The sequence below is a fragment of the Moschus berezovskii genome, chromosome 6 (assembly GCF_049115385.1).
Source record: "Moschus berezovskii isolate FMDL1 chromosome 6, NW_MosBer_1.0, whole genome shotgun sequence".
Lineage (NCBI taxonomy): Eukaryota > Metazoa > Chordata > Mammalia > Artiodactyla > Moschidae > Moschus > Moschus berezovskii.
Window position 1 is genome coordinate 36909383 of NC_142465.1, and position 15086 is coordinate 36924468.

The 15086-nt window shown below is 43.6% G+C and overlaps 1 long non-coding RNA gene across 1 annotated transcript in view; it reads right to left on the minus strand.

The window, feature by feature from the left end:
* Window positions 1-5269: 5269 nt before the first annotated feature.
* Window positions 5270-15086, minus strand: part of LOC148777593 (uncharacterized) — a 28980-nt gene continuing 19163 nt past the window's right edge. Inside the window, exon 5 of the long non-coding RNA XR_016037507.1 lies at window positions 5270-5422. This is a non-coding gene — a long non-coding RNA (uncharacterized LOC148777593). The remainder of the gene's footprint in view (window positions 5423-15086) is intronic.

The following is a 15086-nucleotide window of genomic DNA, read 5'->3' on the forward strand; positions in this document are numbered from 1 at the left end:
TGTCAGACTTCATTTTTTGGGCTCCAAAATCACTGCGGATGCTGATTGCAGCCATGAAATTAGAAGACGCTTACTCCTTGGAAGAAAAGTTATGACCAACCTAGAGAGCATATTAAAAAGCAGAGACATTACTTTGCCAACAAAGATCTGTCTGGTCAAGGCTATGGTTTTTCCTGTGGTCATGTATGGATGTGAGAGTTGGACTGTGAAGAAAGCTGATCGCCGAAGAATTGATGCTTTTGAAGTGTGGTGTTGGAGAAGACTCTTGAGAGTCCCTTGGACTGCAAGGAGATCCAACCAGTCCATTCTAAAGGAGATCAGTCCTGGGTGTTCATTGGAAGGACTGATGCTGAAGCTGAAACTCTAGTACTTTGGCCACCTCATGCGAAGAGTTGACTCATTGGAAAAGACTCTGATGCTGGCAGGGATTGGGGGCAGGAGGAGACGAAGACGACAGAGAATGAGATGGCTGGATGGCATCACCGACTTGATGGACATGAGTTTGAGTGAACTCCGGGAGTTGGTGATGGACAGGGAGGCCTGGCGTGCTCTGGTTCATGGGGTCGTGGAGAGTCGGACACGACTGAGCGACTGAACTGAACTGAACTGATGTGTATGTATACATACAACTGAATCACTTTGCTGTACACCTGAAACTAATACAACATCGTAAATCAACTAGATTTCAATTAAAAAAAAAAAATAAATTTAAAAATAAAGACTAAGTGCCCGTCTTCCTGGGATGCCATTTGGTTTTCCTTCGATGAAACGACTCCCTTCCCAGGTGCCATGGCCACATTGATCCTCTGTTTACGTGCTGGTCTGATTTTTTGAAATCTTGAAGTAAAGTACCCCTGAATTGTTTGATATTCTTTGTTCTGACAAGATATGAAACTATGCTGATAACCATGTTTCTCTGGAGCAATTCCTCAGCGTTATCTGAGAGGCTGTGTTCTGGGCTGTAGTCCTCAGTTTGACCCAGATAAAACCCTTTTCTATTTCTACTATGGACGGTTTATTGATTATTTTCACTGACAGCCTGTTGTATGTATCAAAAAGCTATTTGTCTCTGTCCTCAAGTTGAACCCTACCTTCATTAGTTTCTCTTCTAGGTCCTCATTTGGATGCAGGATGTGTGCCCAAGGACTAGAGAGAGGGGCTCAGGCTGCTCTGAGGATGCTCATCTAGCCCACATGTCTTCTTTGTCCACTGACTTAAAGTTCTGTCACCAGCCATGATCCCCAGAAGGGCCCTGGTGTAATATTACATGGGAGGTTGTGCTCCAGGGACTTAGTCCCCTTCCTTGAAGAGTGTCATGGGCCCTGGCTGCAGGCTCCTCAGACTCCTCCCCGTGAGGCTCTCATTCTCCGCCCCTGTGGCCTTAGGGCTCTCCTTTGACCACATATCCCTATCTCCTCCCTCCCCCTCACTCCCTGCTCAGGTATATTTCCTCCACAGATCGTTTACTGTTGAGTCTGCTGACCTTATAGTCCTCTGAGAAAAACACATGTTTTTCTCTTTGTAAGATACATTTTATAGATTAATTTCTTCCTCTTTCCTTGTAAAATCCTGTGGCACATGAAATTTGTTGAAAAGTACAAGATTTTTGATCTTCTGTCCCAGGAAATTAAGGTTCCACAAGATTGCAGGCGTCTTTCCCAAGCTCTCTTTGCTTTGGCAAAAACAAGAGAGCAAACAAATAAAACAAAAAGAACTCTTCTCAACTAACTGTGTGATGTATTAGCAATTCTCACTGAACATGAGACACAAAAATTTCTTCCCTTTTCTTGCAAATATGATACGGTCTCTTTGAAACTGTTTTTCTCTTTTCTTTCTTCAGGTAAAATTGGAATAAGTGTCTTAAAATATATTTGTACTGTTCTGATTATTGATATCTAAGGAGTTTATGTATATACCCATAAGACAAAATATGTGTATAACTAATACATTTAATTTGTCCCTTTGTCTTTCCTTGGGGATTCCTGTTATCCATTCATCCTCTCAATCACTCTCTCATTCATTCATTCTATAAACATTTTGAATGCCTCCTTTATATTGAGTTCAGTTCAGTTGTGCAGTCGTGTCTGACTCTTTGCGACCACATGAATCGCAGCACGCCAGGCCTCCCTGTCCATCACCAACTCCTGGAGTTCACCCAAACTCATGTGCATCAAGTTGGTGATGCCATCCAGCCTCTGTCATCCCCTTTTCCTCCTGCCCCCAATCCCTCCCAGCATCAGAGTCTTTTCCAGTGAGTCAAATCTTCGCATGAGGTGGCCAAAGTATTGGAGTTTCAGCCTCAGCATCAGTCCTTCCAATGAACACCCAGGACTGTTCTCCTTTAGGATGGACTGGTTGGATCTCCTTGCAGTCCAAGGGACTCGCAAGAGTCTTCTCCAGCACCACAGTTCAAAAGTATCAATTCTTCGGTGCTCAGCTTTCTTCACAGTCCAACTCTCACATCCATACATGACCACGGGAAAAACCATAACCTTGACTAGACGGACCTTTGTTGGCAAAGTAATGTATCTGCTTTTTAATACACTATCAAGGTTGGTCATAACTTTCCTTCCAAGGAGTAAGCGTCTTCTAATTTCCTGGCTGCAATCACCATCTGCAGTGATTTTGGAGCCCCCCAAAATGAAGTCTGACACTGTTTCCACTGTTTCCCCATCTATTTCCCATGAAGTGATGGGACCAGATGCCATGATCTTTGTTTTCTGAAGGTTGAGCTTTACCAACTTTTTCACTCTCCTCTTTCACTTTCATCAAGAGGCTTTTTAATTCCTCTTCACTTTCTGCCATAAGGGTGGTGTCATCTGCATATCTGAGGTTATTGATATTTCTCCTGGCAGTCTTGATTCCAGCTTGTGCTTCTTCCATCCCAGTGTTTCTCATGATGTTCTCTGCACATAAGTTAAATAAGCAGGGTGACAATATACAGCCTTGACATACTCCTTTTCCTATTTGGAACCAATGTGTTGTTCCATGTCCAGTTCTAACTCTTGTTTCCTGACTTGCATATAGGTTTCTCAAGAGGCAGGTCACGTGGTCTGTTATTCCCATCTCTTTCAGAATGTTCCACAGTTTATTGTGATCCACACAAAGGCTTTGGCATAGTCAATAAAGCAGAAATAGATGTTTTTCTGGAACTCTCTTGCTTATTCGATGATCCAGATGTTGGCAATTTGATCTCTGGTTACTCTGCCTTTTCTAAAACCAGCTTGAACTTCTGGAAGTTCAAAGTTCACGTATTGCTGAAGCCTGGCTTGGAGAATTTTGAGCATGACTTTACTAACATGTGTGATGAGTGCAATTGTGCAATAGTTTGAGCATTCTTTGAGCATACTTTGAGCATCTTTTATATTAGACATGTGCAAAGCCTACTGTGGGGATGGTATAGAATACATACGGCCATAGGCTAAAAGACTGCATTTTTTAGCCATCTGAGTAGCTGAGTATTACAGGCTGAGTTGTCTAGAAGTAGAGTCTGTAGTTTGGTGTATATAGAGGTTTTAAGGTACAGATTCCCCTTCCTGGCTGAGGTCCAGGGGTACCTGCACTTTTCTGAGCTTCAGGAGACTGAATTCTAGTATTAGCACTGCCCCTAACAAGCTGTGTGATCTTGAATATGTTGCTTCACCTCTCTGGATTTAATTTTCCAATAGCAAAACCAAAGAGTCGTTATATGTTCTATAAGGTTCTTTCTCATCTTAGAGTTTTAAGTGTGTGTGTGCTAAATCACTTCAATCATGTCCAACTCTTTGGGATCCTATGAAATGGAGCCCTCCTGGCTCCTCTGTCCATGGGATTCTCCAGGCAAAAATACTGGAGTGGCTTGCCATGCCCTCCTCAGAATTTTAAGTAGTACCTGCCATTTCATCGGAGGGTATAGTAATAATGAGTTACTGTTTACACTTGGATGCATACTTCATTACTTGCAGAAACAGAAAAATCTGTCTTCATGACATCCTGATGCAGTAGGTTGCCAAGAAGTTATTATTCAAGTTTTAAAAATAATAAAATAGATTTAGAGAGTATCTTAAGAAACTTACGAAGATGGTCAATTTTGCCTCAGTAAAATCACCAGACCAGGAATGTCAAATAGCTCCTGAGTTCATGCTGATATCCAGTGGTTTTAGGGATAGAATTTTTATTTGGAAGGAAGGAGATGAATATTTATTGAGTGTTTTCTCTGAATCATCAGTGGTAGGTTGCTTTACCTGTATTCTCTCATTGTGTGTGATTATGTTTCTGTGTTGTTATGTATTATCCCATTTTACAGATGAGAGAATTGAGGTTTACTTATGTGGCTTGCCCTAGTAAGAAATGGAGATAGATTTAATCTTTGTCTTCTCTTACTCCAAAGCATAGAACTGCCAGAGAGCATGGAGTACAACCCTCAGCTAGACTTTTCCAGTGGGGCCAACAAAACAGCTTCCCTGAAACAAGGGTAGTCTTGACTTGAGTATTTGTCCTGTTCCAGCCTGATTGTTCCAGTATCCAGCAACCTTCCTTCATGGACTGTCTTTATGCAGATTCAAGGAGACCCTGTGCTAATGTTACTGTTGAAGATTTAACATCTCTTCTCCAGGCTATATTTCTTAAAGTGGTAGTCAAGTCATTTGATTAAAGGTGTTTAAGGGGGTTTGTTTATTATTTATGCTCCGTCTGACTGATAAATACAACCTGTTAGGCTGGCTTGATCTAAAATTTATTTATTACAGAAATAGTACGGAAATGTAACTAATTTTCTGGTTTCTTGGATTTACATGAAGTCTCATGGTGTTGATGTATTATCCATTTGAATGTTTAAATGTTTAGTTAGGTTCAAAATAAATCATTTTGTCCCCCTTCCTAACTCTTACTTTGTCATTAAGTTTGTTTGGCTTACTGCCTGCTTAGGTTTCCCCCACAGCGAATCCTTTTGTAACTCCATGCTTTTCCCCAAAGTTATAATTATGCACAGAGCAGGAGGCTGTGGAGAAAAGCAATTTACAGTTCTTTGTAACTTTGGGCAAACCACAAACAGCATCTGAGAACTGAGAAAAGTGCAATCTCATGGGCAATAAGCATAGTTGTTTATTGAAAAATCAACATTCAATTTAACAGTCCAATAGATTTTTTTCAATATTCACCGAGTTATTTTTTTTCAAAATTTTGAACTGTTTGATTCACCAAAGAAATATCATATTTGGGAAGCTGCAGCTGAATCAGGTTTTCAAAGGGACACTTAGATGGACTCGATTTCCTCTTTAGAAATGTTGAGCTTAGGAAGAAGTTGCGAGGAAATTTGATTCCATCCTCTTGGTCCAAAAGATGAAGTAACTTGCCTAAGGAAAGTAGGCACAGGAGGAATAAGACAAGGGCTTTTGACTTTCTGACGGGGCTGTTGTTCTTGCTCCAAATGCTGCAAGCTCCCCTGCGTGAGAAACAGGATATTCACATGTTGGTTAACAGAAAGTTATCGTGCACTGGTGGTAGCCTACACGTGGGTGACCAATTATTTTTATAATGCCTCATGCTTATAAAAAATTCAACCCCCAATATGAAGTGTATAAAAGGACATAAAAGTGAAAGCCTACTGCTTCCGGGCCTCCTTCAACCTTATTCCCCAGAGCTTACCACCAATGGATTGGTCTATAGCCGTCTGGATTTTTCTAGGCATATTTTAAACTCCTCTATCCCCACAAACACACACAACTTACTTTTAAAAATTAAAATTAAATTGTATATATGTATAATTCTGTAATTAGCTTTTATAGCAAAAAATAGGTCATGTGCTTCTTTCCATGTCAGTGTATATAAGAGTACCTCCTCCCTTGTGTGGGGCTCCAGTGGGTAGAACAGAATACCTTTAACCAGTTTCCTACTGATATAAAACTTGGCCAGTTTTTAAGAACTACAAATCATGACCACAGACTTTTACATTAGTGGGTCACAGCACCACCCAGTCTGCCCCTGTCCTCCCCTAGCAGTTGTAGGAGTCCCTTCTACCTATGTCTGATCGTCATTCAATCTTTGGTCTGATAGTTCCAGGGGATATTATAGTCAGTGCCAGCATATGCTAGGGACAACGCTGTGGGCAGCTCTAAAATCCCACTGAACACAATTTGTGCTTCTGCAGTGATTCAGAGTTTTGCAGAGCTGCAGGCTCATTGTTAAATGACCATTATTCTGTAAAAATCAGGTAGTGCTGGTTAATAGACGCGTGGACTGAGAGCACATCAAAATCAATCATCGGCATCAGCACACCTGAAAAACACTGCTGCCATTTCACTCTTCCTTCCTTTCTTCCTTTCTTTCTCTTTTTCCCTTCCATTCTTTCTTTCATTTTTTCTTTCTTTTTAAAATTAGGGTAAAGGAACTTAGTATCTGAGAATAATAAAACTTAAAAAAATCCTACATATTATCCCTTGTGTCATTCATAACTCAACAGCCATTTCTTGGGTGCCTGCTTCACACTGGGTTCTGATCAGACCCCAGGCTTCCATGCACTTCACAACTGGGCTTCTACCCTAGGCGCTCACAGTGCAGTACAGACACCAACACTTGAAAAGACTGTGTTCTTTGGTAGGTATTAAATGCTTTGCTAATATTGAAAAAAGGAAGGGGAAAACAAAGATGGATTTGGAGGAAGAGGAGGAGAAGTGAGAGGGGGAGACAGAAGAGGAAGCGGGGGGGGAGGAGGGGAGATCCCTTCCGCACCTGTATTAAAAAGGATTCAAGAAGAAAATTTAGAGGATGCAACAGCTTTATTTGACAGGCTTTATGCAGCTGGTGGTCTCTATTCCCAAGTGTCTAGAGAACTAGGAAATGGGGTGGAAGTCAGGAAACTTATAGGATCAAGATTAAGGTATAAGGAAGAGAAAATGAGTAAGGAACAAGGAAATGATATAGAGTCCAGAGCTGGCTTGTTGTGTGGGGACTGGCTGACTAGACAAACAGTGCTTCTGGTCAAGTGGAGCCTTTACAAGGACGTGCCAGCTGAGTTGTGGTTTGCTGACATGGCACCGGGGCAGGAACTGCTCCATCCCGTATATCCAGAGCAGTGGTTTCACGCTGTAGTGACGATCAGAAAGGCGGGGGTCCTTGTATTCAAGCTTCAGTACCTCTTGCCTGATACATTAGGAAGGAAGAAAGGAAGGAAGGAAAGAAGAAAACATCTCGAACAATCAGTCATAGCAATCTCCTTCTGTCCCCTGTTCCCCACCCCGTCACTCCCCATGTCTCTCAAGGGCTCCGCAGCTGGGTCTGGAACACCCCCTTCCCCCTGCCCCAGTGACTCTCCAGTGAGGGGCCACATCTGCAGAAATGTAGTCTCCCCTCTTCTCCTAGTCTGTTTATGGACTTCACATGTAGCATTTCATTTCATCAGGAGTCCCACTGCCCAAGAGCAGAGCAACACAGGGCGCGTCTGACAGTCACTGGCCTGGAAGCTGGAGTCGGGCCCCTAGCCTGACTTCTGTGATGGGGGCCCTCTGTTATCAAATCCTCCACCCCCGTCCTGCTTTTTCTGTGATGAGTGCGTCTGGTCCCTGAGCCCTCCACCCAAGTCCTCACCCCAGTCCGCTTTCACCCGCGGTGGGAGGCCTGAGAGGGCAGTGCTGGAGCCTGCCTTCTGAGGATGCAGTGGGTCCCTCCTGGGCGTCGAAACAAAAACAAAACCAGGCCGCGTGGCCTGAGGACCAGGGGCCCGGACTCTGAATTCAAAGCCCCTGGGCCCACCTCGTGGTCTGTGACCTTGAGTAAAGTCAGGGGCTTTGTGAGCCTGTTCCTCACCTGTAATTATCCCCATTTCAGAGGGTTACTGTGAGGATTAAATGGGACAGTGTTTGCCGAGTGTTTAGAACCACGCTTCATGCATTGCAAGCACTCACTGAATGTCAGTTGGCATGATGATTTTCATTAAGTTCTTAGGATACCATTTCCTCCCGTGTCTTTAAGGATGTCATTCTAGCAGTTCTACTCCCACATCCTTCCTCATCAGTCTGACCCTGTGTGATCTATATGATCACTTCCTCTTGTAAACACATTGTTGTTACTCCCTTCTTGAAATACAAATCAAACAAATTAAAAGGTGCCACCTCCTTCTCCCATTCGCAGCAGAGCTCCCCAAGATGTTCTCTGTACTCCCGGTTCAGTTCTTTACTTCTTTCCTGAACTCGCTTGGATCTGGCTTTTGCTCTCCCTGCTTCACTGAACCTGCTTTAGCTCCAAGACCACCACGACCTCTGCACTGTCAATGCAGTAGCCGCTGAGAAGTGTCGCCTGGCTGTGACACACACAGCTCTCCCCTCCTCTGTGAACCACTTTCTAGCTTGGATTCTGGACACCACACTCTCCCGATTTTGCTCTTTCCTCATTTCAGTCTCCTTTGCTGGCTTCTTCGTTCTCTGGCCCTCTTGGCAGTGAGATGCCCTGGGATTCAGCCTTGGCCCTTCAGTTGCCGTTTCCATCTACACTGACTTGTGATCTCATTTGTCTTGTGGCTTTGAGGTCACTGACCTGCCAACACTCCTAACTTTACATCTCCAGCCCGCAGATTCATATATTATCTGCCCACCTGGTACCTTCCCTTGGATTCCAGCAGGTATCATAAACTTAACCTGCCCAGAACTGAACTCCTGATCCTGCCCCAGCTCCCAGCCTGCTCTCCTCACCATCTTTCCCATTAGGTAAGGGCAACTCCATCCTTCCAGGTCAGGCTAAAAACTTTGGGGTCATGCTTGACTGTCCTTTCATCACAAGCCTGATTGTTCCTTAAAAAAAAACAAACATGCAGAATCTGACCACATCTCACCTCTACCACTGATCTCCTTCTGGTCCAAGTCACCATCATCTTTCCTACAGGAACCAGATTAGCCTTTTCCTAACAGGTGTTGAAGCACCCATATTTTGACCACCTGATGTGAAGAGCTGATTCATTGGGAAAGACTCAGGCTGGGGAAGATTGAAGGCAAAAGGAGAAGGGGGTGGCAGAGGATGACAACGGTGAGACAGCATCACTGACTCAATGGATATGAATTTGAGCAAACTCCGAGAGATAGTGGAGGACAGGGGAGCCTGGCATACTGCAGTCCATGGGGTCACAAAGAGTCGGACATGACTCAGTGACCGAACAACAACAAATGGGTGCTACGGCTCTGGATCCTCCAGGTGCACATGTGTTTGCTAAGTCGCTTCAGTTGTGTCCGACTCTGGGATCACAGGGACTGTAGCCCGCCAGCCTCCTCTGCCCATGGGATTCTCCAGGCAAGAATACTGGAGTGGGTTGGCATGCCCTCCTCTACGGGATCTTCCAGGCCAGTATCTCTTATGTCTCCTGCATTAGCAGGCAGGTTCTTTACCACTAGTGCCATCTGGGAAGCTGGGATGCTCCACAGTTACACGTAAAATGTTAATTCAGATCACATCACTCCTTTGCTTTAATACCTTCAGAAGCTTCCCATCTCACCCTGAGTAAAAGCTGAAACAGATACGAGAGGCCCTGCACAACCTGCCCCTCCTCCACCCCATTCCCTTGGGGGTTCCTGGCCTTATTCCTTGTGAGTGCTTCCTTAATCATGTCACGCATGCTCCCACCTCAGGGCTTTACCCTGCCCATGCCCTTCCCCTGGAATTCTCTCTGCTCAAATATCACCTTGCTCTTTCCCACCTTCTTCAAGAGCTTGCTCACATGTGTGATGCTCAGTGAGGCCTTCCTTGGCCACTTGATGCAAAATGCTGGCCCTCCCCCAACTGATGCTCTCTCCCTGCTGGACGTCCCCTCGTCCATCGTGCTTCAGTACATGTCGCTCACCCTATACCTACTTGTTGTATTTCTTGTCAGTGTCTGAATTCTCATCTCTTTTGTTCTCTCTGGCACCTAGAGCACTGCCTGGCACGCAGTGACACTCGGTAGGATGACAAGTGAATAAACGAGCAAGAGAGGAAATGGGAAAAGTGGGCAGATTCTTTTGAGGGATGTGATCTTTTGATGAGTCGAGCCTCAGGTTGCTGGTGAAGAAGCTCAGTTGTATTTGTACACAAGGAGAAAGATCAGATTTGGAGGAACGAGCCGCAAGAACTAAACTAACAGGCAGCAAGTCTGTCCTAGTCCTTTGTTTACAATGAGCCATGTCCACCCTGGACCCAGCTCCAGTCTGTGGAGGAAGGAGCCCCCTTACTGCCACTTACATCTGTTCAGGAGCCCAAAGACTCCTCAGGATACTTCTGGATGTATAAAGAACTAGAGCAAAGAGAGCTGGTTATTTTCAAAAGCTACCTCCCACTGGTGATCATCTGTACTTATGGCTGTTGTTCAGTCCCTCAGTCGTGTCCAGCTCTTTGCAACCCCTTGGACTGCAGCACGCCAGTCTTCCCTGTCCTTCATCATCTCCTGGAGCTTGCTCAAACTCATGTCCATTGAGGCAGTGATGCCATCCAACTGTTTTGTCCTCTGCTGTCCCCTTCTTTGCCTACCTTCAATCTTTCCCAGCATCAGGTTCTTTTCTAATGAGTCGGCTCTTCTCATCAGGTGGCCAAAGTATTGGAGCTCCAGTTTCAGCATCATTTAGACCAAAGTACTTATAGGTACTTTGTGGTGGGCATCTCTCTGCTTGCATTTGCCATGAGAGGTCCCTTCCTTTCAAGTTATACACCTTAAAGGTTACAGACTATCTTTCACTGGTTCTATTTCAGTTGGTCTTCCCTAAGAGACCTATCTCTCAAAGTCCTCAAAGTGTTTCAAATGTAATAGACAGTCAGGAACTTTTCAGCTGAGATCTGGTAACATCACTCTTGCTCAAATTCAATAAATGGCAGATGAATACTTTTTGCCTTTGGAAATAGTCTCAGATTTTTCATGCTGGTGAGCACTAATCCTTATCTACCTGAAAGCTTTAATGACTAGATGTCTTACTCCTTTCAGGCTGCTATGACAAAATCCCATAGACTATATGCCTTATAATCAACACAAATGTATCTTTTACAGATGTGGAGGCTGGGAAGTCCAAGAACAAGGTGTCAACATGGCTGTGCTTTGGGGAGGACTCTCTTCTTGTTTCATAACCAGCTCTTTCTCCCTGTATCCTCATGTGATGGAAGGAGTGAGAGATCTCCATAGAACCTCTCATGTAAAGGCACTAATCACCTTCCAACACTCCCACCTCCTGTACCATCACATTTGGGGGTTAGAATTCAACATATGAATTTTGGGAATGCACAAAAATTCAGACCATAGCAATAGATGTCATCCCATCTGGGTAGACCCAGAGAACATTTTAAAAAATGACGACCATTTCATGGACCACAGGCCTTTCACCTCAACATTACAGCTCTCTTCTCTCTATTCTGCAGTTCTGTGTTTCCAGGCCCAACATTTTATACCAGGAGCCAATGAGCTTCATCTTGGCCTGTTCATTCATGGCCTCTGTGCACTCTCCAATTTGCTTGAGCTTTTATTGACCTTTCCTCAAAATGTGGCACTATGACAGAGGCTGGCTTTGGGTCAGGCTGAATGAGTTCCATATGGTTTCACAGTTTTTGATATCCATGATTGTTATTTTAGCAAGGTAGCACCTCTATCGGACTTCCCTGGTAGCTCAGACGGTAAAGCATCTGCTTGCAATGCAGGAGACCCAGGTTCAATCCCTGGGTCGGGAAGATCTGGAGAAGGAAATGGCAACCCACTCCAGTATTCTTGTCTGGAAAATGCCATGGATGGAGGAGCCTGGTAGGCTACAGTCCATGGGGTCAAAAAGAGTCAGACCTTTGTGACCTCTATCAGGGACTTCCCTCATGGCTCAGATGGTAAAGAACCTGCCTGCAATGTAAGAGAGCTGGGTTTTATCCCTGGGTCTGGAAGATCCCCTGCAGAAGGGAATGGCTGTCCACTCCAGTATTCTTGCCTGGAGAATTCCATGAACAGAAGAGCCTGGTGGGCAATCACATACTTATCATTGGTTTTTTTCTGTGGTGGGAGTAATTAAGATCTAGTCTCTTAGCAAGTTTGATGCTTTCATGTCAGCGTTTTTGTCTATAATCACTACACTGTGCACTTAGTGATCTCTGGGACCTATTTATTCACTAGTTGACATTTGTACTATTAAACATTACTACTAAACTGTTAAACTTTTCTCCTATTCCCCTGTCCCACACTCCCTGATAACCACCATGCTACTCTCTGTTTATGTGAGTTCTGATTTTTTAAAGATTTTGCATATAAGTGATATTGTGTGGTATTTGTCTTTCTCTGTCTGACTTAGCTACTTAGCATAATGCCTTTAAGCTCTATCCATGTTGTCGCAAATGGCAGGATTTCCTTCTTTCTCATGGCTAAATATTATTATATGTATTACAAATAACATTTTCTTTACCATTCATCCGTTGATGGATGCTTAGGTTGTTTCTGGCTTAAGTTCTGATGATTCAATTAACAATGTCCAGTGGTATAAAGTAGGATTGTGTTCTGCAATTCTCTTTTGTATGAGTTAAATAAAAATGATTTGAAGCTGACTTTGGTTAATTTAGATGCCTGTCCATTGACCATAGAAAATAGTTGAATGAGTTTCTCCCTCTGCACTGACATCAGTGTCACAACCTGGAAGTGGCCTCTGGGTGACACATCTTGCGATCAGACCACTAACAGAAAGACTGGTCTTAGATCAACCATTTTACAATTAAAATAATTATTATGTGAGCATTCTCCAAATGTAGTGATTCTAAGTTTAATAATTCCATTCAGTTAATTTTTTAAAGCTATTTTAAGTAGTGGTATCCTAACTGTTTTAATTACATACCTCATTAGTGAAAATATGTGTCAGCATGCTCTCCCAATGTGTATGATCTATTTATAACTTCCATACACATGCTATTATATTACTATGTTATCTGTATTATAAAGCATACAGAAAATAATAATTTAAAAGGATGGGATGCAGATGAAATGTGACTTTTAAAATTTTATTTACTAACTAGAACAATATCTCTCAATTATAATGATGAAGGTTCTGGCTGCTTCCTTTTAAAGATGTCTTGCTAATCCTGATGGTTTCATATTTCCATTAGATAAGATCAAAGGCACAATAAAAACTCAAGGCAAGATGCATCATTAAGAAGGGTGCAGGTAAACCTGCACTTTAAGTTGTCTTTTTATTAATTTTAAATTTGGAGATTGACTTTTTGTCAGATGTGATCAGATCCTTATTTTGACCCATATGCAGTTCATAAAAAGCTTGTCTATTCTAAGAATCAGAGAATTGCAGGCTCTGCCGTTTCATTTTTATTGCTATGTTTATTACTGACATTTCTTTAATCCTCTCCATTTTATGAAAGGTAGTTTAGTTGAAACTAGATGCTACATTCCATACAGCTGCTTAATTAGTCACGTCTGAACTCCAACATGTGGCCATTTGGTGACACTGAACAAAAATGTGTCAACTCTCTACCTAGGGAACTTTATCCCAAATACACCCTGAGAACCACAGGGGGCAACCGAGCAGGTGACATCTAGCAAGCTGAGCAAGCAGGTGACATGCTTGTCTCAGTTGGAATCTTTAAGTGCTATTAAAGCTTGATTCTTTTCATATTATTACATCTAAATATATTTCTAATATTTTCTTCCTGCATGCCAGTCTTACATACAGCCCCTATAGTGTGCAGACTCTTCGGGGAGATATTTGCTACTAATCCATCCTGGGAAGTTCACTGGGAACCAGTGTGTTAGTCACTCAGTTGCGTCCAACTCTTTGCGACCCCATGGACTATAGCCTGGCCAGGCTTCTCTGTCCATGGAATTCTCCAGGCAAGAATCCTGGAGTGAATTGCCATCACCTTCTCCAGAGAAACTTCTCAACCCAGGGATCGAACCATGGTCTCCTGCCTCGTAGGCAGATTCTTTACCATTTGAGCTACAGGGAGGTCTGACTGGGACTCAGGGCTGCTCATAAATGGACTTTTGAGAGCTGCTTCCCAAACACCAGCTGGTGGTCACATCAGACCCTCACCAGCGTGCCTGACCTCCACATCATCTGTACTGTGAGTTAACAGTGATGCCTCTGTTAACTTACTTTCCTTTTTTAACTATTTATATTTTTAACTGGAGTATAGTTACTTTACAATGTTGTGTTAGTTTCTGCTGTACAACAGCATGAATCAGCTCTATGTATACATATGTCCCCTCACTCTTGAGCCTCCTTCCCACCCTAGCCCCTGTCCTCCCCTTCGAGGTTATCACAGAGTGCGACGCTGAGCTCCCTGTGCTATATGCGCAGCTTTCTGCTCGCTATCTATTGCACACACAATAGTGTATACATGTCAACCCTTCTCTCCCAATTTCTCTCACCCTCCCCTTCCCCCAAGCCCGTGTCCACATGTCCATTTTCTGTCTGCGACTCTGTTCCTGCCCTGCAAACGGGCTCATGTATACCACCTTTCTCGATTCCATTCATATACCTTAATACTTATTAACTTACATTTAAACTTGTTTATTTAGAAGGAACTGTGTCAGTGGCATGAATGGAAGAATCCCTATCATTTGTCCTTCATCCTATCTCACAGACCCTGGTTCTTCTCACCATGCCTAACAGCCCCTGCTGCTGTCTTTGGTGAGCTCCCCATGTCCCACAGCTGAGAGCCCAGAGGGCTCTTTGCTCTCCTGCCTGCAATACTGAGCAATCAGTGGGGTGAGGGGAGACCTGGACAGGAAGTGCTTCGCATTGCCACCCATAGAAAGACTCCTCAGGAACTGGTCCACAGAGGGTGGGTGAGACCGCAGGCCAGCAGTATTGGACAACTGCAGATCAACTTGGGTGCTATACTTGGGGAATGGCTTCTCTGATAGCTCAGATGGCAAAAAAACAATCTGCCATGGATTGATTTGATCTCCTTGCAGTCCAAGGGACTCTCAACAGTCTTTTCCAACACCACAGTTCAAAAGCATCCATTCTTCGGCAATCAGCTTTATTCACAGTCCAACTCTCACATCCATACATGACTATGGGAAAAACCATAGCTTTGACTAGGTGGACCTTTGTTGGCAAAGTAATGTCTCTGCTTTCAATATGCTGTCTAGGTTGGTCATAGCTTTTCTTACAAGGAGCAAG